The sequence below is a fragment of the Ranitomeya imitator genome, chromosome 3 (genome assembly GCF_032444005.1).
Source record: "Ranitomeya imitator isolate aRanImi1 chromosome 3, aRanImi1.pri, whole genome shotgun sequence".
NCBI classification, from domain to species: domain Eukaryota; kingdom Metazoa; phylum Chordata; class Amphibia; order Anura; family Dendrobatidae; genus Ranitomeya; species Ranitomeya imitator.
Genome location: NC_091284.1, coordinates 516885204 through 516911516, shown reverse-complemented (window position 1 = coordinate 516911516; position 26313 = coordinate 516885204).

Below are 26313 nucleotides of genomic sequence, written 5' to 3'. Positions count from 1 at the left end.
GAAAAATGCAACTTGTTGCGTTTTCTTGGTCCGACGCTAGCGTAAAAAAAGACGCACGTGTCGGAAAACGCAACAAGCAAAAACGCATGCGTCCCCCATGTTAAACATAGGGGCGCATGACGCGTGCGTCGCCGCTGCGTCGCCCGACGCTAGCGCGACGCACACTAGCCGAACGCTAGTGTGAACGTAGCCTATGTCTTTCGTTGTCTGAGGCACTGATGCAATTTAGACAGTGCTGCAGCCAAACAGTGAGATCAGTGACACGTGCTGTCAACATGGACAGAGCCACTAAGCTATATTGGGTTGCACTGCTGTTGACATGATCTCAGCTCTGCAGACAATAATACTTGGAGAAGGTGAGACTCTGAGCTGGTCCACAGGAAGTTGAGTAAAGCAGTATGTTTTTTTAAATTAAACTTTACCACTTGATTATGAATTGGGTAAAAACATGTGACAACCCTAAATTTTGACCACAATGGTGAACTAAAAAAGCAACTGGCAAACACGTGTAGTAAATTACATTTCAAAAAAGGCGCAAAACTATGAATATGGTGAATAAAAAAAATGTGCAAAACACTTAAAACTTGAAAAAAAAATCGTGCAATTGCAGTATTGAATTGGACCGATTTTGTTTATGAGCATATTTGACTACTGCTGTTCATTATCTGTCTGTAGGAGGTAAAAATATTTAATATGAGTAATGTTTGCACATGTTATGGAATGCTTCATTTATACAGGGGATTTGGGTACCCTGTTCTCCTTTTCTGTGGGGTACAAGCAGTTAGATACAGAAATTAAACATTTTCCATTTATTCTGTGTAAAGGTGATAAATATTTTTCATTGGACATCCTCGTGAACAAGATAAATCCCAACTGATCTAGAGTTAGTCTACCAACACTCAAACTCCACTGAGATCTAATTGCAAAAAACAAAGTTAAAACCAAAACAAATCTTAATTCAGCTGAAAATATAAAGTTGTTACCCAACAAAGCCCTAATAGTTTTGTGATCATGCATATTAAATATTGGAATGCCTTTATTGGCAAAATATTCACAGAAACCCAAGTCAGTAACTACTGTAGTATTTGAAGATCAAATGAATGCTCTCAAATGTAAGCATTTTACTTTGGTCTTAGATGAAATACTAGCTTAACTATTGTTATTTTTGTTTTGTTTCAAACTGGATAACAGATTTAGTTTTGGAAGGTTTATTTTTTTTAGCTTGGATTTATGTCATTTCTTTCACATATCTGGTATTTTGCTGTTATAAATTGGTTGAATTGTTTTAAAATGCTTAGTCGTAGGAATTAAATTTCTTTAAAATTTATGTTGTGTCATCCTACCTTTTTATGTATTATCTACAATACATTATCTTACTTGTAACTTTACTAGCACGACATTTATGGTCAATAAATCTTAATTCTGTGTATTTCTTCTACATAATCTAGGGCAAGGACACATCAACAAAAAAATACCAAATAGCTATTGCAAATAAGTTCAGTGAAACCTTCCAGCAAAAATGTAGTCATGGTCCATGGTCTTGCTTAGAGCAGCTTTATCCAGCAGGGTAACAAATTTGCTGGGTCCAAATATATTATAAAAACAAATAAAGCAATCTAGTAAAATAAAAATAATGCACGCAGTGATGTCACAGAACAAGGAATATAATGTAAGTAATTTGTGGCTGTAATACAAATATACTGTATATACAAAACTCTATGCAACACCATTCTTTAACCCCTTAAAGGGAATCTGCCACCACATTTGACGTATCTAATACAGTATATTAGTATGGGCTGTTGTAGATCGGCTCACTCGGCTGGACAGATTGGTAAAAACAGAACAATGTCTCATTAAGAATGTCCTTGGTTTATTAGGTGGAATAAATAATGCGCACTCTATAGAGTTGGGTGGTCCAGGCGAAACTTGGAGACAAATCCAAAATAGTTGCAAGAGTAGGAAGCAGCCACACTAAAGACTTGATTATATTTGCAAAAAGTGTCAATATTTATTGCATGTACACAAAATTATATGTCACCACAGATCATCAAGAAGAGTGGAGGTAAGGTTTCGTTTCGACCCTACCTGGGTCTTTGTCAAACCTCACTGCAAGACAAATATATAAAAAATTAATGTGCTGTAAATAAGCTTCTATGAAGAGGTAAGTTCCGGACTGGACCAAGGGAAGGCAGTGGACGTAGTGTATATGGACTTTTCAAAAGCTTTTGATACGGTGCCACATAAAAGGTTCATACATAAAATGAGAACAATGGGAATAGGGGAAAATATGTGTAAGTAGGTTAAGAACTGGCTCAGGGATAGGAAACAAAGGGTTGTTATTAATGGAACACAATTGGACTGGGTCAAGTTAGCAGTGCGGGACCACAGGGGTCAGTATTAGGCCCACTTCGTTTTAACAAATTTATTAATGACCTTGTAGGGGGCATACGGAGCAGAATTTCAATTTTTGCAGATGACACTTATCTCTGCTGAGTAATCAATACAGAGGAGGACAATTTTATCTTACAAGAGGATTTATGTAAACTAGAAGCTTGGGCTGATAAATGGCAAATGAGCTTTGACCCCTCTCTGACCTTAGACGTACTATCCCGTCGAGATGACCTGGGCCTATTTGACCCTCGATGGGATAGTACGTCATATACGATCGACTGTGCTCATGGGGGGAGTGCGGCCGATCGCGGCCGGGTTTCAGCTGACTATCGCAGCTGACATCCAGCACTATGTGCCAGGAGTGGTCATGGACAACCCCCGGCACATTAACCCCTGGCACACTGCGATCAAACATGATCGCAGTGTTCCGGCAGCATAGGGAAGCATCGCGCAGGAAAGTGTCTCCCTGCATGCTTCCCTGAGACCCTCACAGCAACACGATGTGATCGCTTTGCTCCGAGGGTCTCCTACCTCCTCCTCCCTGGAAGCCCTGGATCCAATATGGCCGTGGGGCTGCTTCTGGATCCTGCAGGAAGGTGGCTTGCAAGCGCCTGCTCAGAGCAAGTGCCTGCAAGCCTCCAGCAGTGCACGTCAGATCGCTGACCTGACACAGTGCACTGCAAAGTATCAGATCAGCAATCTGACCCTAAAACATGATGCTCCCCCTGAGGCAATGTTATAAAGTAAAAAAAAAAAAAATTCACACATGTAAAAAAAAAAAATCCTAAAAAAAGAAAAAAAATATATATATATTGTTTCCATAAATACATTTCTTTATCAAAAAACAAACAAACAACAATAAAAGTACACATATTTAGTATCGCCACATCCGTAATGACCCGACCTATAAAACTGTCCCACTAGTTAACCCCTTCTGTGATCACCATAAAAAAAAACCGAGGCAAAAAATAATGCTTTATTATCATACCGTCGAACAAAAAGTGGAATAACACGCAATCAAAAATACGGATAGAAATAACCATGGTACCACTGAAAATGTCATACTGTCCCGAAAAAAACGAGCCACCAAACAGCATCATCAATGAAAAAATAAAAAAGTTATAGTCCTCTGAATAAAGCGATGAAAAAATAATTATTTTTTATATAACATATTTTTTATCGTATAAAAGCGCCATAACATGAAAAAATGATATAAATGAGGTATCGCTGTAATCGTACTGACCCGAAGAATAAAACTGCTTTATCAATTTTACCAAACGTGGAACGGTATAAACACCCCCCCCCCAAAAAAGAAATTCATGAATAGCTGGTTTTTCTCAAACTGCCACACAAAAATTGGAATAAAAAGCGATCAAAAAATGTCACGTGCCCGAAATGGTACCAGTAAAAACATCAACTCGTCCCACAAAAACAAGACTACACATGACTTTGTGGACCAAAAGATGGAAAAATTATAGCTCTCAAAATATGGAGAGGCAAAAACTATTTTTTGCAATAAAAAGCGTCTTTTAGCGTGTGACGGCTGCCAATCATAAAAATCCGCTAAAAAAAGCTATAAAAAAAAATAAAACCCGCCTTCATCACCCCCTTAGTTAGGGAAATATATTCAAATTTAAAAAATGTATTTATTTCCATTTTCCCATTAGGGTTAGGGTTGGGGTTAAGGTTAGGGTTTGGGCTAGGGTTAGGGTTAGGGTTGGGGCTAGAGTTAGGGTTGGGGCTAGGGTTGAGGTTAGGGTTAGGGCTAGGGTTAGGGTTGGGGCTAGGGTTAGAGCTAGGGTTAGGGCTAGGGTTTGGGTTGGGGTTAGGGCTACAGTTAGGTTTGGGGCTAAAGTTAGGGTTAAGATTGGGGCTAAAGTTAAGGTTAGGGTTTGGGCTAAAGATAAGGTTAGAGTTGGGACTAAAGTTAGGATTTGGATTACATTTATGGTTGTGATTAGGGTTAGGGGTGTGGTTAGGGTTATGGCTGGGATTAGCTGTGTGTCGGAGTAAGGGATGTGGTTAGGGTTGGGATTAGGGTTAGGGGTGTGGTTAGGGTTGGGATTAGGGGTGTGTTGGGGTTAGGGGTGTGGTTGGGATTAGGGTTAGGGGCATGTTTGGGTTAGAAGTGTGGTTAGGGTTATGGTTAGGGTTGGGATTAGGGTTAGGGGTGTGTTTGGGTTAGGGTTTCAGGTAGAATTGGGGGCTTCCACTGTTTAGGCACATCAAGGGCTCTGCAAACATGACATGGCATCCAATCTCAATTCCAGCCAATTCTGCGTTGAAAAAGTAAAACAGTGCTCATTCCCTTCTGAGCTCTGTCATGCGCCCAAACGGTGGTTTCCCCCCACATATTGGGTATCAGCGTACTCATGACAAATTGTTCAACAACTTTTGGGGTCCAATTTCTCTTGTTACCCTTGGGAAAATATAAATTTTGGGGGCTAAATAAACATTTTTGTGAAAAAAAAGATTTTTTATTTTCACGGCTCTGCATTATAAAATGTAGTGAAGCACTAGGGGGTCCAAAGTTCTCACAACACATCTAGATAAGTTCCTTGGGTGCCTAGTTTCAAATATGGGGTCACGTGTGGTGGGTTTCTACTGTTTAGGTACATTAGGGGATCTGCAAATGCAATGTGATGCCTGCAGACCATTCTATCTAAGTCTGCATTCCAAACGGCGCTCCTTCCCTTCTGAGTTCTGCCATATGCCCAAACAGTGGTCCCCCCCCACATATGGGGTGTCAGCGTACTCAAAACAAATTGCAAAACAACTTTTGTGGTCCAATTTCTTCTTGTACCCTTAAGAAATAAAAAATTGGGGGAGAAAACATCATTTTTTGTGAAAAAATATTATTTTTTGTTTTTACGGCTCTACATTATAAACTTCTGTGAAGCACTTGGTGAGTCAAAGTGCTCACCACACATATAGATCAGTTCCTTAGGGGGTCTACTTTCCAAAATGGTGTCACTTGTGGGGGGTTTCAATGTTTAGGCACATCAGGGGCTCTCCAAACGCAACATGGCGTACCATCTAAATTTGAGTAAATTTTGCATTGAAAAGTCAAACGGCGCTCCTTCCCTTCCGAGCGCTGCCATGTGCCCAAACAGTGGTTTACCCCCACATGTTGGGTATAAGCATACTCAGGACAAATTGGACAACAACTTTTTGGGTCCAATTTCTTCTTGTACTCTTAAGAAAATAAAAAAATTGGGGGAGAAAACACCATTTTTGTGAAAAAATATGATTTTTTATTTTTACGGCTCTACATTATAAACTTCTGTGAAGCACTTGTTCAGTCAAAGTGCTCACCACACATCTAGATAAGTTCCTTAGGGGGTCTACTTTCCAAAATGGTGTCACTTATGGGGGGTTTCAATGTTTAGGCACATCAGAGGCTCTCCAAACGCAACATGAAGTCCCATCTCAATTCCAGTAAATTTTGCATTGAAAAGTCAAATGGTGTTCCTTCCCTTCCGAGCTCTGCCATGCGCCCAAACAGTGGTTTACCCCCACATATGGGGTATCATCGTACTCAAAACAAATTGTACAACAACTATTGGGGTCCATTTTCTCCTGTTACCCTTGGTAAAATAAAACAAATTGCTGAAGTAAAAAAAGTGAAATGTTCGTTTTTTTAAACATTCCAAAAATTCCAGGGAAACACCTGAAGGGTTAATAAACTTCTTGAATGTGGTTTTGAGCACCTTGAGGGGTGCAGTTTTTAGAATGGTGACACATTTGGTTATTTTCTATCATATAGACCCCTCAAAGTGACTTTAAATGTGATGTGGTCCCTAAAAAAATGGTCTTGTAAAAATGAGAAATTGCTGGTCAACTTTTATCCCTTTTAACTCCCTAATGAAAAAATTTTGGTTCCAAAATTGTGCTGATGTAAAGTAGACATGAGAAATGTTACGTATTAAGTATTTTGTGTGACATATCTGTGTGATTTAAGCGCATAAAAATTCAAAGTTGGAAAATTGGGAAATTTTAATTTTTTTTGCAAAATTTCCATTTTTTTCACAAATAAACGCAGGTAATATCAAGGAAATTTTGAACGCTTGAACAGATTCTGGTGATTCTGACACTGTTTTCTAATGACATATTGTACTTCATGATAGTGGTAATATTTCTTTGATATGAATTGTGCTTATTTGTGAAAAAAGCGGAAATTTGGCAAAAAGTTTGAAAATTTTGCAATTTTCCAACTTTGAATTTTCATGCCCTTAAATCACACAGATATGTCACATAAAATACTTAATAGGTAACATTTCCCACATGCCTACTTTACATCAGCATAGTTTTGGAACCAAAATTTTATTTTATTAGGGAGTTATAAGGGTTAAAATTTGACGAGCGATTTCTCATTTTTCTCATTTTTACAATACCATTTTTTTATGGACCACATCACATTTGAAGTCACTTTATGGGGTCTATATGATAGAAAATACCCAAACGTGACACCATTCTAAAACTGCACCCATGAAGGTTCTCAAAACCACATTCAAGAAGTTTATTAACCCTTCAGGTGCTTCACAGGAATTTTTGGAATGTTTAAAAAAAATGAACATTTACCTTTTTTCACAAAAAATTTATTTCAGATCCAATTTGTTTTATTTTCCCAAGTTAAACTGGAGAAATCAGTCCCAAAATTTGTTGTGCAATTTGTCTTGAGTATGCTGATACCCCATATGTGGGGATAAACCATTGTGTGGGTGCATGGAAGAGCTCGGAAGGGAAGGAACGCCCGTTTGACTTTTCAATGCAAAATTGGCTGGAATTGAGATCAGACGCCATGCTCCTGATGAGCTTAAACAGTGCGAACCCCACAAGTGACACCATTTTGAAAATAAGACCCTCTAAGGAATTTATCTAGATGTGTGATGAGCACTTTGAAGCCCTAAGTGCTTCACAGAAGTATATAATATAGAGCTGTAAAAATAAAAAATCATATTTTTTCCGCAAAAATTATCCTTTTGCCCCAAATTTTAAATTTTCCAAAAGATAGCAGTTGAAATGAGACTCAAAAGTTATTTTGCAATTTGTCCTAAGTATGCTGATACCCCATATGTGGGAGTACTCCACTGTGTGGGCGCATGGCAGAGCACGGAAGGGAAGGATCACTGTTTGACTTGTACAAACCAGAATTGGCTGGAATTGAGATCAGATGCCATGTCGCTTTTGGAGAGCCCCTGATATGCCAAAACATTGGAAATGCCCCACAATTGACCCCATTTTGGAAACTAGAGCCATGAAAATAAAAAAAAAAACATTTTTCCACAAAAAAATGATTTTGTAGCCCACATTTTTTAATTTTCCCAAGGGTATCTGAAAATATTTGACAACAAAGGTTATTTTGCAATTTGTTGTGAGTACGCAGATACCTGATATGTGGGGAGGAACCAACATTTGTGTGCATGGTAGAGCTCGGAAGGGAAGGAGCGCCGTTTTGGACAGCAAACCTTGATGGAATGGTCTGCGGGAGTCACGTTGTGCTTGCAGAGCCCCTGATGTACCTAAACAGTAGAAACCTCCCACAAATAACCCTATATTGGAAAGTAGACTCCCCTTGGAACTTATCTAGATGTGTTTTGAGAACTTTGAACCCCCAAGTGTTTCACTAAAGTTTATAACGCAGAGCAGTGAAAAAAAACCATTTTTTCCACAATAATGATTTTTTAGCCCCAATTTTGTATTTTCACAAGGACCCAAAAAGTTGTTGTCCAATTTTTGCTGAGAACACTTGTACCCCATATGTGGGAGAAAACTACTGTTTGGGCACTCATCGGGGGTTGGAAGGGAAGTAGTGATGTTTTGGAATGCAGACTTCGATGGAATGGTCTGCGATCGTCATGTTGCATTTCCAGAGCCAATGATGTGCCTAAACAGTAGAAAACCCCCACAAGTGACATCATTTTGGTATTTGCAATTTGTCCTGAGTATGCTGATACCCCGTATGTAGGAGTAAGCCACTGTTTGGGCGTAAGGCAGAGCTCGGAATGTTAGGGCTAGTGGAACGCACCAAATAATTAGAGAAAAGGAATAAGATGCGTTCGCAACCCGGGGTCCACCGTGCAGAGATGGTACCTGCTGCTAAGCAATGATGGACTATATGGTGGTACACATTGGTGAGCTTCACCCTGTGTGAAAGAAGCGAACCGTGTTGCGTCACAGGGCCGCAGTACCGCACGTAACAAAACTAATAATTAAATAGCACGAGAGTGCGAGCTGTGCCATACTGGCGGACACAAATAACCACCCAGACTTGGGCTAAAGAAGTGCTCTAATGGCACGTGGTACTGTACTGGCGGTCACAGCAGTAGATGCTGTTTCGTTTGTTAACGATGTGAGTTCAGCCGGGCGCTAGATAGCAGTCATACACCTTACGCGAACAGTCATACACAAGGGATGGGTTTTTTAAGGAATGACTTACACTCATCACCACACACACGATTACAATTGTATACTATCGCATGGCCATGCGGCCATGCAAACCTTTTATAGCTGCAGCATGTACAGGACATTCCCAGAAGGTCCAATGGGAGGCTGCCACAGAAGTTGAGCACCTTCAGGACCTCCCTGGAAAACCAATGGGATCTGCTGCAGTATATGAGCATGTGACCCTCGATCTCCAACGGGAGATCTTGCCCTGGGCATGCTCAGAAGGGGAAAAGCAGGACTTAGTCCCAAAAGATCTGCTCGCCGCTTCCCAGCACTGGCTTCAATGGCAGAAGCAGGAAAAGCAGCAGTAACCCTTTGCACAGAGTTAGACTGAGCAAGACGCTGGAACCGATCTCTCCACTAAGCAGGCACCACTACGGCTGATGCAGAATGAGAGACCGAAGCAAACATTGTTTGAGATTCCCCCTGTGCAGCGGTGGGAACTCGACTCCTAACATTACCCCCCTTCTAGGTCCCCCCTTGGGCCTCGCTACGCTCAAAGGCTGCAATGAGCAGCAGAGCCTGAATGTGCTCTACAGGTTCCCAGGTTCTGTCCTCATGGCTGAGGCCCTCTCAGTCCACCAGATAGTATTTTTTGCCACATATTACCTTGCACCCCATGATAGCATTCACATCGTAGTCATCCGTGGACGAACCCGATGTTCCGACAGATGACTCAGAAAACCGGGACATATAGATGGGCTTTAAGAGGGAAATGTGGATGGTGTCGAAGATAACAAGGCGTGGAGGAATAGCCAAACGGTAGACCACAGGTTTAACCTGTTCCAGAACCTTGAAAGGGACAATGTATCGAGGCGCAAACTTAGTGGACTCAACTCGCAGCCTGATGTTACGGACAGAGAGCCACACTATGTCGCCAGGAGCGAAGGTCGGAACGGGGCGCTGGTGAGCATCAGCAGAAAGCCACATTCTCTTCTTGGAAGCCCGAATGGCATCCTGTGTGTGATCCCAAATGTCACGTGCCTCCACTGCCCAGTCTGCCACCCTGCAATCAGTGGATGACACAGGCATGGGCACAGGAACACACGGATGCTGGCCGTAATTAAGGAGAAAAGGAGTCTGCCCAGTGGAGTCGGCTACGGCATTGTTCAGAGCAAATTCTGCACAAGGTAGCAAAGATGCCCAGTCATCCTGCCTAGCAGAGACAAAATGTCGCAAATATGTCACCAGAGTCTGTTTGGCTCTCTCTACCAACCCATTCGTCTCAGGATGATATGCAGAGGAGAGATTTAGTTCTATGCTGAGTAAACGACAGAGCTCTCTCCAAAACCCGAGATGCGAACTGGGGACCACGGTCACTGACAATTTTATCAGGCATGCCATGTAAGCGGAAAATATGTTTAATGAACAATGCCGCCAAGGCCCGTGCAGAAGGTAAATGTGGAAGCGGCACCAAGTGCACCATTTTAGAGAAATGATCGGTGAGAACCCAGATAACGGTCCAGTTACGCGACTCGGGTAAGCCCACCACGAAGTCCATCCCGACCATCTCCCAGGGCCTTTCTGCCACTAGCCGGGGGTAAAGTTGCCCAGCAGGCCGTTGCCGAGGAGATCGATTCTTGGCGCAGGAGACACACGCCCAAATTTAGTCCCTGACGTGGAATGGGCTACGCCGCTGTGGGAGCGTGGCGATCATGTGGTGCAGAGTGCTCCGCTGTTTCTGAGCACTCTGAAACAGGTCTTTTTAGGACCTCAAGTCACCCATGATACTGCGCTCCAACTGCTGGCATTAACTCAGGGTGAGTCCTTGGTCAGTCATTTTGCCGTCCAATTACGCACTTTAGCTTCTGAGCTGGATTGGTCGGATAAAGCTCATATCCCCATATTTTGGAGGGGCCTGGCTGACCACGTTAAGGACGCTCTGGCCACTAGGGAGGTTCCTGCCACACTGGAGGAGTTAATAACTGTCTCCACTCGAATTGACATCCGTTTTAACGAGCGGAGGTTAGAGCGAGCCCAGTGTAGGCAGAGGTTTCGGCTGGCTCCTACCTTCGCCAAACCTCTGGAATCTCCGGCCCTGGTTCCTGAGTCACATGAGGCCAGGGAAGTGTCACAAGCGGGATCTAAGTCCCGGACCGCTTGTGTACTCAAGGTCTGTCATGTTTGCCAGCAGTCAGGACATCTAGCCACCAGATGTTCTCAGCGGTCGAGGAAACGTCAGCGTCTAGTGGTAGTAGGTGGAGGTACACTAGACACGGCGACGTTTGCCTCTAAATTGTCCTTTAACGGGACAATTACTATAGGCTCATTCTCCCACTCGGTAGAGCTCTGCGTGGATTCTGGGGCGGAGGGCAATTTTATGTCTTCTGCCTTCGCCCAACGTCACGCAATTCCCCTGGTTATGCTAGCTCAACCAGTAACGGTACGAGTGGTGAATGGGTCGACACTGCTCTCACAGATAACACACCAGACCATCCCTTTTACTCTGTCCATGTCGCCATCTCATCAGGAGATTATATCTCTGCTCGTCATTCCTGAGGGAATTGATGAGGTCCTGTTGGGAATACCTTGGCTAATGTACCACTCTCCTCATATCGAGTGGTCCTCTGGCAGAATCCTGGGATGGGGTGTCAGAGGGAGTGCGTGTGGGGGTAGGTGTCAGAGGGAGTGCGTTCAGGTTGCTACTACTGAGGTACCCGCAGATCTTTCCTCTCTCCCGAAGCAGTATTGGTCTTATGCAGACGTGTTCTCCAAAAAGGCGGCGGAGATCCTTCCGCCCCATCGCCCCTATGACTGTCCTATTGATCTCTTGCCTGGTGCTGAGCCTCCCCGGAATCGAGTCTATCCACTATCTCTCCCGGAGACGGAGGCAATGTCACAGTACATCCAGGAAAATCTGGCAAGAGGATTCATTAGGAAGTCAGTGTCACCTGCTGGGGCAGGGTTCTTCTTCGTGCAGAAGAAGAATGGGGAATTGCGTCCATGCATAGACTACAGGGGTCTTAATGCCATCACCGTTAAAAATAAGTATCCTTTGCCCTTGATATCTGAGCTCTTCGATAGGCTTCGGGGAGCAAGGGCATTTACTAAACTAGATCTGCGGGGTGCTTACAACCTGATTCGCATCCGTGAGGGGGACGAATGGAAGACGGCTTTTAACACCAGGGATGGGCATTATGAATATCTGGTGATGCCCTTCGGGCTCTGTAATGCCCCAGCCGTTTTCCAAGACTTTGTGAACGATATCTTCCGGGATATGCTTTCCACCTCGGTCGTAGTCTGTCTGGATGATATTCTCATCTACTCTCCAGATATTGACTCCCACCGGAGAGATGTTTGCAAAGTCTTCGACCTCCTACGGGCAAACTCCCTCTATGCCAAGTTGGAGAAGTCTATGTTTGAGCAGGAGTCCTTACCTTTCCTGGGCTACATCATCTCTGCCCAGGGATTGGCTATGGATCCTGCCAAACTACAGGCTGTGATGGACTGGCAGGAACCCCATTCTCTTAAAGCGGTGCAGCGCTTTATGGGGTTCATTAATTATTATCGCCAGTTCATTCCGCACTTCTCAACTTTGGTAGCTCCCTTGGTTGCCCTCACCAAGAAGGGGGCGAATCCCAAATTGTGGTCTGAGGAGGTCTCCAAGGCCTTTAACTCTATAAAGTCACACTTCGCTAGTGCTCCCATCCTACATCGTCCCGATGTTGATAAGCCATTCATCATGGAGGTGGATGCCTCTTCTGTTGGTGCTGGAGCAGTCCTCTTCCAAAAGGATGCTCAAGGTCGGAAGCATCCTTGCTTCTTTTTCTCCAAGACCTTCTCACCAGCAGAGAGGAATTATTCCATCGGGGACAGGGAGTTGCTAGCCATGAAGTTGGCTTTCTTGGAGTGGAGACATCTCTTGGAGGGAGCACGTTTTCCCTTCCAGGTCTTCACAGACCATAAAAATTTGGTGTACCTGCAGACAGCCCAGCGGTTGAATTCTCGCCAGGCCAGATGGTCCTTATTCTTCTCCCGGTTTCATTTCACCCTCCATTTTCTTTCTGGGGAGAAGAACGTTCGGGCCGACGCTCTCTCTCGCTCCGTTGTGTCATCTGCGGAGGAGGAGGAGGAGCCTCGGCTTATTGTCCCCACCGAGAGCTTGAGAACTGTGGCTCCGGTTTCGCTAGAGTCTGTGCCCCCGGGCAAGACCTTTGTTCCATCCAGTTTGCGACCGGAGGTTCTCTCTTGGGCACACTCGTCCAGGGTGGGTGGACATTTTGGTACCAAAAGGACATCTGAGTTACTGGCGAGGACATACTGGTGGCCGCATATGGCTCGTGATGTCGCAGAGTATGTTCGGGCGTGTGTCTCTTGCACCAAGAACAAGACTCCTCGGCAACGGCCAGCTGGTTTGCTTTATCCTCTGCCGGTGGCGGACAGGCCCTGGGAGATGGTCGGGATGGACTTTGTGGTGGGCTTACCCAAGTCTCGTAACTGCACCATTATCTGGGTGATCACCGACCATTTTTCCAAAATGGTGCACTTGGTGCCTCTTCCACGGCTACCTTCTGCATGGGCGTTGGCTGTCTTGTTCGTTAAGCATATCTTTCGCCTACACGGTATGCCAGACAAAATTGTTAGTGACCGGGGTCCCCAGTTTGCGTCTTGATTCTGGAGAGAGCTTTGTCGTCTACTCAGTATTGAGTTGAATCTCTCTTCGGCATATCATCCCGAGACGAATGGGTTGGTAGAGAGGGCCAACCAGACCTTGGTCACATATTTACGACATTTTGTTTCTGCCAGGCAGGATGACTGGGCATCCTTGCTACCGTGGGCAGAGTTTGCACTTAACAATGCCGTAGCCGACTCCACCGGTCAGACTCCATTCCTCCTAAATTACGGCCAGCATCTGCGTGTTCCTGTGCCCATGCCTGTGTCTTCTGCTGACTCCAGGGTGGCAGACTGGGCTGTGGAGGCACGGGACATTTGGGACCGCACACAGGATGCCATTCGGGCCTCTAAGGAGAGAATGAGGTCCTCCGCTGATGTTTATCGGCGCCCCGCTCCGACCTTTGCTCCTGGCGACTTGGTGTGGCTCTCCGCCCGTAACATCAGGCTGCGAGTTGAGTCCACTAAGTTTGCTCCTCGCTACTTGGGTCCCTTCAAGGTTCTCGAACAGGTTAATCCTGTGGTCTACCGTTTGGCTCTTCCTCCACGCTTGGGTATCACCGACACCTTTCATGTGTCCCTCTTGAAACCCGTATACATGTCCCGGTTTTCCGAGTCATCTGCCGGGACATCGGGTTCGTCTACGGACGATTACGAGGTGAACGCTATTTTGGGGTGCAAGGTGGTACGCGGCAAAAAGTTCTATCTGGTGGATTGGAAGGGTTATGGCCCAGAGGACAGGTCATGGGAGCCTGCTGAAAACATTCGGGCCCCACAGCTCATTGCTGCCTTCGAGCGTAGCGAGGCCCAAGGAGGGGGGGGCCCTAGGAGGGGGGGTAATGTTAGGTCTCGAGTTCCCGCTTCTGCACAGGGGGAATCTCGAGCCATCTCCGCTGCGGTCTCCCATTCTTATCCAGCCGCAGTGGAGTCTGCTCAGCAGGGACGTCGGTCCCAACGTCTTGCTCGGTCTCACTCTGTACAGAGAGTTACTGCTGCTTCTTCAGCTTCTGCCATTAAAGCCAGTGCTGGTCAGCAGCGAGCGGACTTCTCTGGGACTAAGTCCTTGTCTGCACACACTGAGCATGCCCAGGGCAAGATCTCCCGTTGGAGATCGAGGGTCATGTGCTCAGGCTCTGCAGCACATTCCATTGGTCCTCTTGACAGGTCTTGGAAGGGCAAAGTTTCTGTGGCCTCTTCCTGTGCTGCAACTATATAAACTGCGCATGACCGCACAGCCATGCGCTAGTGTACAATTGTTAATGTGTGTATGTTGTGAGTGCAAGTCGTCCTTGGATACCCCTACCCTATTGAATGTCTGTTCACAGAAGGTGTATGGTTGCTATCTAGCGCCCGACTTATCCTACAGCACGAATCATACATTACAGCGTCCAGTTGCTGTGACCGCCAGTACGGCACCGTGCACTTCCTCTGTGCTTTCCTTACCCAAGCCTGGGTGGTTAGTGGCGTTCGTCAGTGCGGCACCGCATGCACTCTTGTGCTTTAATATTGTTATACAGTTTCCTTACACACCCAGTTGCGGTGTTGTGCCAGCAAGTGTCTAATCGGACTTCAATCCTAGTTGGGGTTGAGTTCGCTGACTACTTGCTCGCGCTCTATGTGCGGTACCGCGGTCCTGTGACGCAACAGGATCGCTTCCTTCACGCTGGGTGAAGTTTAACCCACGTGTGTATACTTATGAGTACCGCCATATAGTCCGTCATTACTTGGCAGCAGGTTCCATCTCTGCACGGTGGACCCCGGGCTGCGAACGCACCATACTCTATCTGTCTTATTATTTGGTGCGTTCCGCTAGCCCTAACATGACGCCACAGGACATATGCGGCCACCAGTACGTCCTCGCCAAAAGCTCAGATGCCCTCTTGGTCCCAAAATGTCCACCCACTCTGGATGAGTGAGCCCAAGAGAGAACCTCCGGTCGCAAATTAGATGGAACGAAAGTCTTGCGTGGGGGCACAGACTCTAGCGAAACAGGAGCTACAGTTCTCTGGCTCTCAGAAGGGACAATAAGCCAAGGCTCCTCCTCAGATGACACTACGGAGCGAGAGAGAGCGTCGGCATGAATGTTCTTCTTCCCGGAGAGAAAATGGAGAGTAATATGGAACCGGGAAAAGAACAAGGAACAATCTAGCCTGGCGAGAATTCAGCCGCTGGGCCTTCTGTAAGTACACCAAGTTCTTGTGGTCTGTGAACACTTGGAAGGGAAAGCTAGCTCCCTCCAAGAGATGTCTCCACTCTGAGAAAGCGAACTTCATGGCTAGCAACTCCCTGTCCCCGATGGAATAATTCCACTCCGCTGGTGAAAAGGTCTTGGAGAAGAAGAAGCAAGGATACTTCTGACCTTGAGTATCCTTTTGGAAGATGACTGCTCCAGCTCCAACGGATGAGACATCCACCTCCATAATAAATGGCTTATCTACATCAGGTGATGTTGGATGGGAGTGCTAGCAAAGTGTAACTTAATCAAGAGAAAGGCCTTGGAGACATCCTCCAACCACAACTTGGGATTTGCTCCCTTCTTGGTGAGAGCAACCAAGGGAGATAACAAAGTTGAGAAGTGTGGGATGAATTGGCGATAGTAATTAATGAACCCCATAAAGCACTGCACCGCTTTAAGAGAATGGGGTTCTTGCCAGTCCATCACAGCCTGTAGCTTGGCAGGATCCATAGCCAATCCCAGGGCAGAGATGATATAGCCAAGGAAAGGCAAGGACTTCTGCTCAAACACACACTTCTCCAGCTTGGCATAGAGGGAGTTTGCCCGTAAGAGGTCAAAAACTTTGCGAACATCTCTCCGATTGGAGTCAATATCTGGAGAGTAGATGAGAATATCATCCAGATAGACTACGACCGAGGTGGTGAGCATCTACAGGATGATGTCGTTTACAAAGTCTTGGAAAACGGCTGGGGCGTTACAGAGCCCGATGGGCATCACCAGATATTCATAGTGCCCATCCCTGGTGTTTAAAGCTGTCTTCCATTTTTCCCCCTCACGGATGCTAATCAGGTTGTAAGAACCCCGCAGATCTAACTTAGTAAATACCCTTGCTCCCCGTAGCCTATCAAAAAGCTCAGATATCAAGGGTAGTGGGTATTTATTCTTAATGATAATGGCATTAAGACCCCTGTAGTCTATGCATGGACGTAGTTCTCCATTCTTCTTCTGCACGAAGAAGAAGCCAGCCCCTGCAGGTGACACTGGCTTCCTAATGAATCCTCTTGCCCGATTCTCTTGAATGGTCTGGGACATTGCCTCTGTCTCCGGGAGAGATAACGGATAGACTCGACCCCGGGGAGGCTCTGCACCAGGGAAGAGGTCAATAGGACAGTCATAGGGGCGGTGAGGAGGAAGGGTCTCCACAGCTCTTTTGGAGAAAACGTCCGCATAGGACCAATAGTGCTTGGGGAGAGAGGAAAGATCTGTGGGTACCTCTGTAGAAGTAACCTGAACGCACTCCCTCTGTATCCCCAACAGGACCTCATCAATTCCCTCAGGAATGACTAATAGGGAGATAATCTCCTGATGTGATGGAGACATAGATCTGTGAGGGTAGTGTCGACAAATTTACCACTCGTACGGTCACAGTTTTGGTGAGCATCACCAGGGGTATTGTGTGACGCTGGGCAAAAGCATATGACATGAAATTGCCTTCTGCCCCGGAGTCCAGGCAAAGCTCTACCATAAGAGTGGATTGGCCTATGGTTATTGTCCCCTTGAAGGACAATTTACAGGAAAACGTCTCCGTGTCTAGTGTACCTCCTCCAAATACCATTAGACGCCAATGTTCCCCCAACCGCTAAGAACACTTGGAGGCAAGATGTCCTGACTGCCGGCAAACATGACAGACCATAGGTGCACGAGTGGACCAGTACTTAGTTCCCGCCCACAACGCCTCTATGGCCCCATGTGACTTGGACGCCTGGACCGGAGATTCCTGATGTTTGGCGAAGGTGGGAGCCAGCCAAAACCTCTGCCTACACTGGGCTCGCTCCAACCTTCACTCGTGAAAACGAAGGTCGATGCGGGTTGATATAGCTATGAGCTCCTCCAGTGTGGCGGGAATCTCCCTAGTGGCCAAAGCATCCTTCACATGGTCAGCCAGCCCTCGTCAAAATACCGGGATAAGGGCCTTATCCGACCATTCCAGCTCAGATGCTAATGTCCGGAAGTGGATGGCAAAATGGCTGACCATGGATGAACCCTGAGTCAATGCCAGCAGTTGGAGCGCCATATCATGGGTGACTTGGGGTCCTAAAAAGACCTGTTTCAGAGTGCTTAAAAACCGAGGAGCACTCTGCACCACATGATCGTCACGCTCCCACAGCGGCGTAGCCCACTCCAATGCCCTGTCCGACAGCAGAGAAATTATGAATCCCACCTTTGCACGCTCTGTGGGAAAACGTGCAGCCAGAAGCACGAGGTGTATACCAGAGTGGCTCATGAAACCCCTACAGGATTTACTATCACCAGAGTATTTCTCTGGCAGCGGGAGCTGAGATAAGGTCGGAACAGAGATGGCAGTGCGTAAAGCTGCCGCAGCCACGCAAGCAGCCTGAACAGCTATTGCGGTAACATCCACCACTGAGGTTGCACGCTCGAGAGCCGCCAACCTGCACTCCAGCAGCTGGATGTACCCCTGCAATCGCTGTTCGTCCGTCATTACTTAGCCAGACCTTGGCGCTAGTATAATGTTAAGGCTAGCGGAACACACCAAATAATTACAGAAAAGGAATAAGGTGCGTTCGCAGCCCGGGGTCCACCGTGCAGAGATGGTACCTGCTGCCAAGCAATGATGGACTATATGGCGGTACAATGAGGATACTCACCCTGTGTGAAAGAAGCAAACCGTGTTGCGTCACAGGGCCGCAGTACCACATGTAATAAAACTATTAATTAAATAGCACGAGAGTGCGAGCTGTGCCGTACTGGCGGACCCCACTAACCACCCAGACTTTGGCTAAAGAAGCGCTCTAATGGCGTGTGGTACCATACTGGCAATCACAGCAGTAGATGCTGTTTTGTTTGTTAATGCTGTGAGTTCAGCTGGGCGCTAGATAGCAGCCATACACCTTACTCGAACCGTCATGCACAAGGTACGGGTTTTCTAAGGAACGACTTGCACTCATCACCACACACACGATTACAATTGCATACTAGCGCATGGCTGTGCGGCCATGCAAACCTTTTATAGCTGCAGCATGTACAGGACCTCCCCAGAAGGACCAATGGGAGGCTGCCACAGAAGTTGAGCACCTTCAGGACCTTCCTGGAGAACCAATGGGATCTCCTGCAGTATCTGAGCATGTGACCCTTGATCTCCAATGGAAGATCTTGCCCTGGGCATGCTCAGAAGGGGAAAAGCAGGACTTAGTCCCAAAAGCATCTGCTCACCGCTGCCCAGCACTGGCTTCAATAGCAGAAGCAGGAAAAGCAGCAGTAACCCTTTGCACAGAGTGAGACTGAGCAAGATGCTGGGACCGACGTCTCCGCTGAGCAGGCTCCACTGCGGCTGATGCAGAATGAGCAGACATGGTTCAAGATTCCCCCTATTCAGTGGTGGGAACTCAACTCCTAACACACTGTTTGACTTTTTCAACACGGAATTGAGATAGGACATGATGTTGCATTTGGGGAGCCCCTTATGAGCCTAAACAGTGGAAACACCCCAATTCTAGATTCAACCCTAACCGCAACACACCCCTAACCCTAATTCCAACCCTGATCATAACCCGAACACACCCCTATCCCTAATCACAACCCTAGCCACAACACTAAGCCCAACATACCCCTAACCTCAACATACCACTAACCCTAATCCCCCACCCTAACCATAACCCTAACCACATCCCTAACCCCAATCTCAACCCTAACCCTAATCCCAACTGGAAACGTAATCCCAACCATAACCATAATCTTAACCCTATCTTTAGTCCCAAACCTAACCCCAACTTTAGCCCCAATCCTAACCCTATTTATAGCCCCAAGCCTAACCCTAACTTTAGCCTCAACTCTAACCCTAACTTTAGCCCTAACCCTAACTTTAGCCCTAACCCTAACCCTAATGGAAAAATGGAAATAAATGCATTTTTTTATTTATTATTTTTCTCTAACTAATGGGGTTTGATTTACTATTTAAAGCGGGATTTTATAGCGGGTTTTTATGTTTGGCAGCTGTCGCACCCTAAAAGACTCTCTTTATTTCCAAAAATAGTTTTGCATCACCACATTTTGAGAGCTATACATTTTCCATAATTTGTCCCACAGAGTTATGTCAGGTCTTGTTTTTTTGTTGATGAGTTGCACATGACATTATTTGATCACATTTACATCCGTCTTTTTTATCGCATGTTATTCCACTTTTTATTTGGCAGTATGATGATAAAGCATTTTTTTTTGCCTCGTTCTATATTTCTTTTTTTTACAGTGTTCACTGAAGGGGTTAACTTGTGGGACAGTTTTATTTTTTGGGTTGTTATGGATGCAGCAATACTAAATATGTGTACTTTTATTGCTTTTTTATTTACATAAAGACATTTATTTATTGGAACAATATTTATTTATTATTTTCTTTATTTAGGAATTTTTTTAATTTTTTTTTTTTACACAGAATAATATTTTTTTCACTTTTTAACATTGTCCTAGGGTGGGACATCACTGTATAAATTCAGTTCGCTGATCTGACACATTGCACAGCACTGTGTCTGATCAGCAATCTGACAGGCAGTGAAGGAGGCTTGCCGATGCCTGCTTCAGCAGGCACTGAGAAGCCACCTCCCTGCAGGACCCGGAATTACTCCACAGCCAGCTTGGATATGGGGGTCTCCATGGAGACTCTCAGGACAACACGATCACATCACGTTGTTCTGAGGGTCTGAGGGAAGCACGAACAGAGCCCCCTCCCTGCGCGATGCTTCTCTGCAATCTTGTTTGATTGCAGTGTTCTGGGGGTTAAAGTGTTGGGAGCGATCCATGACCGCTTGTGGAACTTTGTGCCGGTTATCAGCTGGGAGAATCAGCTGACACCCGGCCCCTATCGGTAACACACCACCCGTGTGCGCGGCTGTTGCTGAAGGTCATCCATCTTGCCTGGCATCGTAGGCTGGCTTGTGATCTCCTTCACCCAGGACATGCAGTCTCCTGTAGCCATCACACGTGTTCGCTGGAAATGCTGCCCGCACTTCTAACCCCACCTGTGGTAGATGAGCTCACTCAGCTGAACACAGAGGTAGAAACGGAACACTGTCTCTTTAAGATGTCCTTGGTTTAGTAGGTGTAGCATAAACTAAGGTAAAAAAAAGTAAACCCGGACCTCTGGGCAAAACTGAAAAGCCAAACACAGTCCTTCTCCTAGCGGAGAACAGCCTGATCTGGGCTAACAAAACAGTTCTCTGGAGTGTTCCTCTCCAGACACGTAACACCTGCTGCCTCTTAAGGTCAGCTATTTAAACCTCAGACCACACTTTGTCATGAAGATAAGGTGGATAGGGATAGGCTAGAGATGGGCGAACCCGAACAGTAAAGTTCGATATCAAAATACAGCCTGAGAGCGCAGCGGTGATCGGAGGTATAAAGTTTACATCTGTTGCAACTAATTACAGTGAGAGTAGGAATGGATGATGGGAGTCTATACAGCTCCTGCGCTGTAAATAAATTATTTAAAAGAAAACTAAATGGCTTGGGTTCCCCTGTATTTTTGATAACCATCCAGGTAAAACTCACAGCTGAGAGCTGCAACCCTCAGTTGTTAGCTTCAGCAAGGCTGGTTATCATGAATAGAGCGGTCCCCACAAGTGATGAGCGAGCATACTCGCCACTATTCAGTACTCTTTTGAGCATCTCATTGCTTGAGATGCTCAGAGCTTGCCGAGTATTGCAGGGGTTGCTCGGCGGGAGCTCTGGTACTCACCTTGCATGTTTGGCGCTCTTTAGAGAGCCAATGAACATGCAGGGATTGTCTGCCACATACTGTAATGCCACAGCCATGTTGGTTGTGTCATTACAGTGATTGGCTGGCCGCACAGCATCATCAGGTCTGTATTACCACCATGCTTATCACAGTCTACTACAGAATCAGGCAGTGTATGGAGAGTTGCTGCTTAGCTATGTAGAGATTTGCTAGGGAGAAGATGACGATGAGGTTTTAAATCTCACATTGTGTGAACCCTGAGGTATACAGCTGAGTAGATCAGCAAAGGAGGTGGAGGATGAGGAAGATGAGGAGGCTACATAGCAGCTACCCACACAGACATGAAGTGATGTAAAAATGACAAGCACTGCATTCTCAGACCCAACTTTGGCTGTGGCTAACATCTGTCACAATTGTGCAGCTCGCAGGGGCAGCAAGGGTTGCTTAGCCTGGGTATCTTTTGAGACCACAAAGGATGGCTCAAAACACATTATCTGACAAATATGGAAAAAAACCTCAGTAGAGACATGCATAAACAGACATGTGTGATCAAGATTAGTGATGAGCGAATTTGTTCTGAAAACAATCGCCAAACATAAATTCGCCACAAATATGGCACATTCAGATTTGTGATCGGAAACACAAGCAAAATTTTATAAACTCAGAAAACAATTATAACATTCAGAAAAATATTTGCATTGCGACTAAAGCATTTTTAGCAACAATAATGGTGATGTATCATGAGTATTTGGCACATGTTTTGATGAGGGGAGGGGCAATGCAGAGCTCAGAGGCACGGCGTTCTTGTAAACAGTCATTTTTTTCTTTTTTTCCTAACTTTATGTGTGCACATTGCAGCTGGCCAATCAGGGCATAGGAAACAACCACAATGTGCTGAAACAATGGCTTGTGTCTATGGCTGCTGAAATCACATCTCTCTCCATATAAATAGTGGACATCTTGCTTTAGATCTATTTTGACATTGTAACAGTGCAGAGAGGCTGCTCCTGACGCTGGCACTGTTAACAGCAAGATTTCAACTAGTTAGCTATGCGGTTGTGTTTCAGTCAGATAGTGTAGCTAGTGTTCAGTGTGGCAGTTAAAGTTACCTTCCAGCATTTTTTGTTGTTGCCATTTCTGAGGTCCACAGACAAAGCCAGCAGGGCACACATTTCATACAAGTGTGTTGTGCCCTGCTTCTATTGAGCTCCATGCACGAGATAGCATGCTGAATAATATTTTTTCACTAGCTAAATGTGAAACAGCCTTCTGTTTCCTACCTTGTCATTTTGTGCCATGGTGATATGAAACTGCAGACATAAGGCACATTAAAAAAATATATATTTTTTTCTGTTGCTAAATGTGAAACAGCCTGCCGTATCCCACGCTGTCATTTTGTGGCGATGATAAGAACCTGTCTGCAGACCTAACACGCATAAAAAAATTTGAAATGTTTTCTGTTGCTGAATGTGATACAGACCGCCGTATCCCACATTGTCATTTGTTTTTGTGATATGAACCTGTCTGCAGACCTAACATGCATTCAAAAAATATATAATTTTGTGTGCTGCTGAATATGATACAGCCCAATGTATCTCACATTGTCATGCTGTGGCGGTGATATGAACCTGTCTGCAGACCTAACGCACATTAAAGAAAATAATAATTTTTCTGTTGCTGAATGTGGTACAGCCCACTGTATCCCACGCTGTCATTTGTTTCAGTGATATGAACCTGTCTGCAGACCTAACATGCATTAAAAAATATAATTTTGTCTGTTGCTGAATGCGTTACAGCCCGCCGTTTTCCACGCTGTCATTTTGTGGCAGTGATATGAAGGTGTCTGCAGTCACAAACGTGATGCAGCAGCTGAGATCTGAGTTTTAAATTGTTTTGAGCCTATCTTCTAGATTATGTGCTTCTTTGGCATCCAATTTCTCACAGCCATCTTTAATGCCTAGCTCTAGACTCGCATCTGTTACACCTATCTTCTGAAAAGCATCAAACGCTCTCTGGTATTTGGTGTTGGGCAAACAAGCAATTGGTGTAGGCTGGATCCTGAATCTTGTACTTCCCATAGCCACCTTTTTATTGATCCTGTTGTACATTCCCATTTCCGCCGTCATCATGAAATTGTTTGTAGCATCTAGTCTATGTTATACGGGCCTCACTGACAGGCCCAAAAAATGTTTCTGTTGCTAACGTAATGCAGTAGGGGACATCTCATGTACAAAATGTTATACAGGTCTTATCCACACCAAAAAAAAATCTGTTACTACTGTCACATAGTAGGAGACATCTCACTTTGAAATTTTGTGAAACAGATCTTCTTTGCCATACAGTCCTCATTGAAACTAAAATAATTCTTTCTGCTGTGAGTAATGTGATTCATCATGCCATATTTCACCTTTTAATTTTGTGCCGCTGAAATTCAGCTGTGTGCAGAGGCTGTGCAGAGTTAAAAATCTAATTTTTAGTTGCTAATAGTGTGCTCATAGCACACTATCTGAGCAACATGTCTGGGAAAAAGCAAGGTCATGGAGGAAGGGGTATTAGGCTTGGTGTTCAAGGTGTATGTGGGGTAGGTGTTAATGATTCTGAAAGCACTAGTGAACCACTAACGTGATGTCCTATCCAAAGACAACTGACAACTTCTGTTACTGGATGTTGTAGTTTTTAGTGTGCTGCATTGTTCTTATGTAATTGCAGTCTCTGATATCTTTAGTGGGGCTTATGTGCCTGCTGTTGCTGCTGATGCTGGAAATGTTAACATTTATTTGTGGAAATGTGAACACCTTGGTTGTTTGTCCATCTGCTGTGTTGTGTGGTGGATGACAAGTCGGTCCCTATTATACTATTTCTACTGTGGTGAAATTGATGTCACTTTGTTGGTGTGTGCAAATACATTTTTGTAAATATGTAGATTGCTCGTTGGGACTTGTTCATGTGTGTTGCCTGTAGCAGTAGGCGTCCGATACTGGCAGTCTTCCACTGTCTTTGAGTCAACTATCCGTGTTACTATTCTTATATTTTTCTGACAGTAGTAGTCTAGTAAACTGATATGTGTGCCTCCTGAGTGTGGCTAAGCATTACTTTCAATTTTTTTTTTTTTTTTGGGGGGGGAGGTTATCACTTATATAGCACCAATAATTCAACATTCGCTTTACAGACATTACTGGCATTGTCATCATTGGGACTCAAAATCTAAATTTACTATCTGTATATCTTTGTAGTGTTGGTAGAAAAATAATAACTGGGAATAAACCCTCGCAAACACGGGTAGCAAATACAAACTCTTTGCAAATGCTGTCCTTGGTGGGGTTGTAACACAGGACTACAGCGCTGCAAGACTGCTAATGTTTTTGCATTGACAACTGAATTTTTCTGTGGTTGGAAGGCAATCACTGTGATGCAAACTGTGTGCCTCACTGCTGTGTTGGGGAAAACCACTGTCAAGATTGTCTTCCAGCATGTTTTGATACTGCTGCATGGGTGCGTCCCTTTCCAGTGGGGTAAGCAACTGGCAAAATGTACTTTTGTATTGTGGATAGAAAACACTTGCAACCCAGTAGTCAGCACTAGGGTTGAGCGAAACGGGTCGAAATATTTCAAAAGTCGCCGACTTTTGGCAAGGTCGGGTTTCATGAAACCCGACCCCAGTGTGGGGTCGGCCATGAAGTCGGCGATCTTTTGAATCTGGAATCGGAATTCCGATACCGATTCCTGATATGTTTAAGATATCGGGAATTGGTATCGGAATTCAGATTTAAGTGTAAAATAAAGAATTAAAATAAAAAATATCGCAATACTTATCCTCTGACGCGCCCTGGTACTAACCGGCAGCCTTTCTTCCTTAGAATCAGCCTTCCAAAACCTTGCGGTGACGTCGCGGCTTCTGATTGGTCGCGCGGCGGTCACATGGGCGGCCGCGCGACCAATCACAAGCCGCGACGTCACCGCGACGTCACCGAAGGTCCTGGAAGCGCTGATTCTTAGGAAGGACCTTCGGTGGCGTCGCGGTGACGTCGCGGCGTGTGATTGGTCGCGCGGCCGCCCATGTGACCGCCGCGCGACCAATCAGAAGCTGCGACATCACCGCAAGGTCTTGGAAGGCTGATTCTAAGGAAGAAAGGCTGCCGGTTAGTACCAGGTCGCGTCAGAGGGTAAGTATTGCGATATTTTTTATTTTAATTCTTTATTTTACACTAAAATATGGATCGCAGGGCCTGAAGGAGAGTTTCCGCTCCTTCAGACCCTGGGAACCATGGAAACCCAATGCACTGCGTTGGGTTTCGCGTTTCGGCCGACCCCGACCCCGACTTTTTCATAGAATCGGCCGATTTCACTCGACCTGACTTTTGAAAAAGTCGGGTTTCGTGAAACCCGACCCGATCCTATAAAAGCAAAGGTCGCTCAACCCTAGTCAGCACTATTTGGAATTATAACTATACGGGTAAAAATCATGTTGCAGATAGTGCCACAAGAATGCGCTCATAGGTATGTCTCTATCATGAGGTCCAACTTCACAGTGTGTTGGTGGTGGTATAACACTCAAGCTTACTTCCTCCATTCCCTACTGACAACTGCGGACAACATAGAGGGAATCATTATCGTCTCCTAACTGTTGCACGTCCATCACCTCTTCCTTCTCATTCTTTTCATGGTCCTTCTCCATTTGTTCCTCCCATGGCAAATATCTGAGAGATGACAGACCTGAATTTATAGATATTGTTAACCCTAAATGTATCCTCCTCTGCTTCCTACACTTCCCCCAGGACCACCACCACCCGCTCACCCACACTATTTAAAGTGTTCTCAAGCATGTAGATGACAATAATAGGGATGCTGATGATGACACCATCATCACTAACCATCTTAGTAGCCATTAAGAAAACATACAGAAGGTTTCAGAGATTCTTCATCTGTATCAGGTACGCAA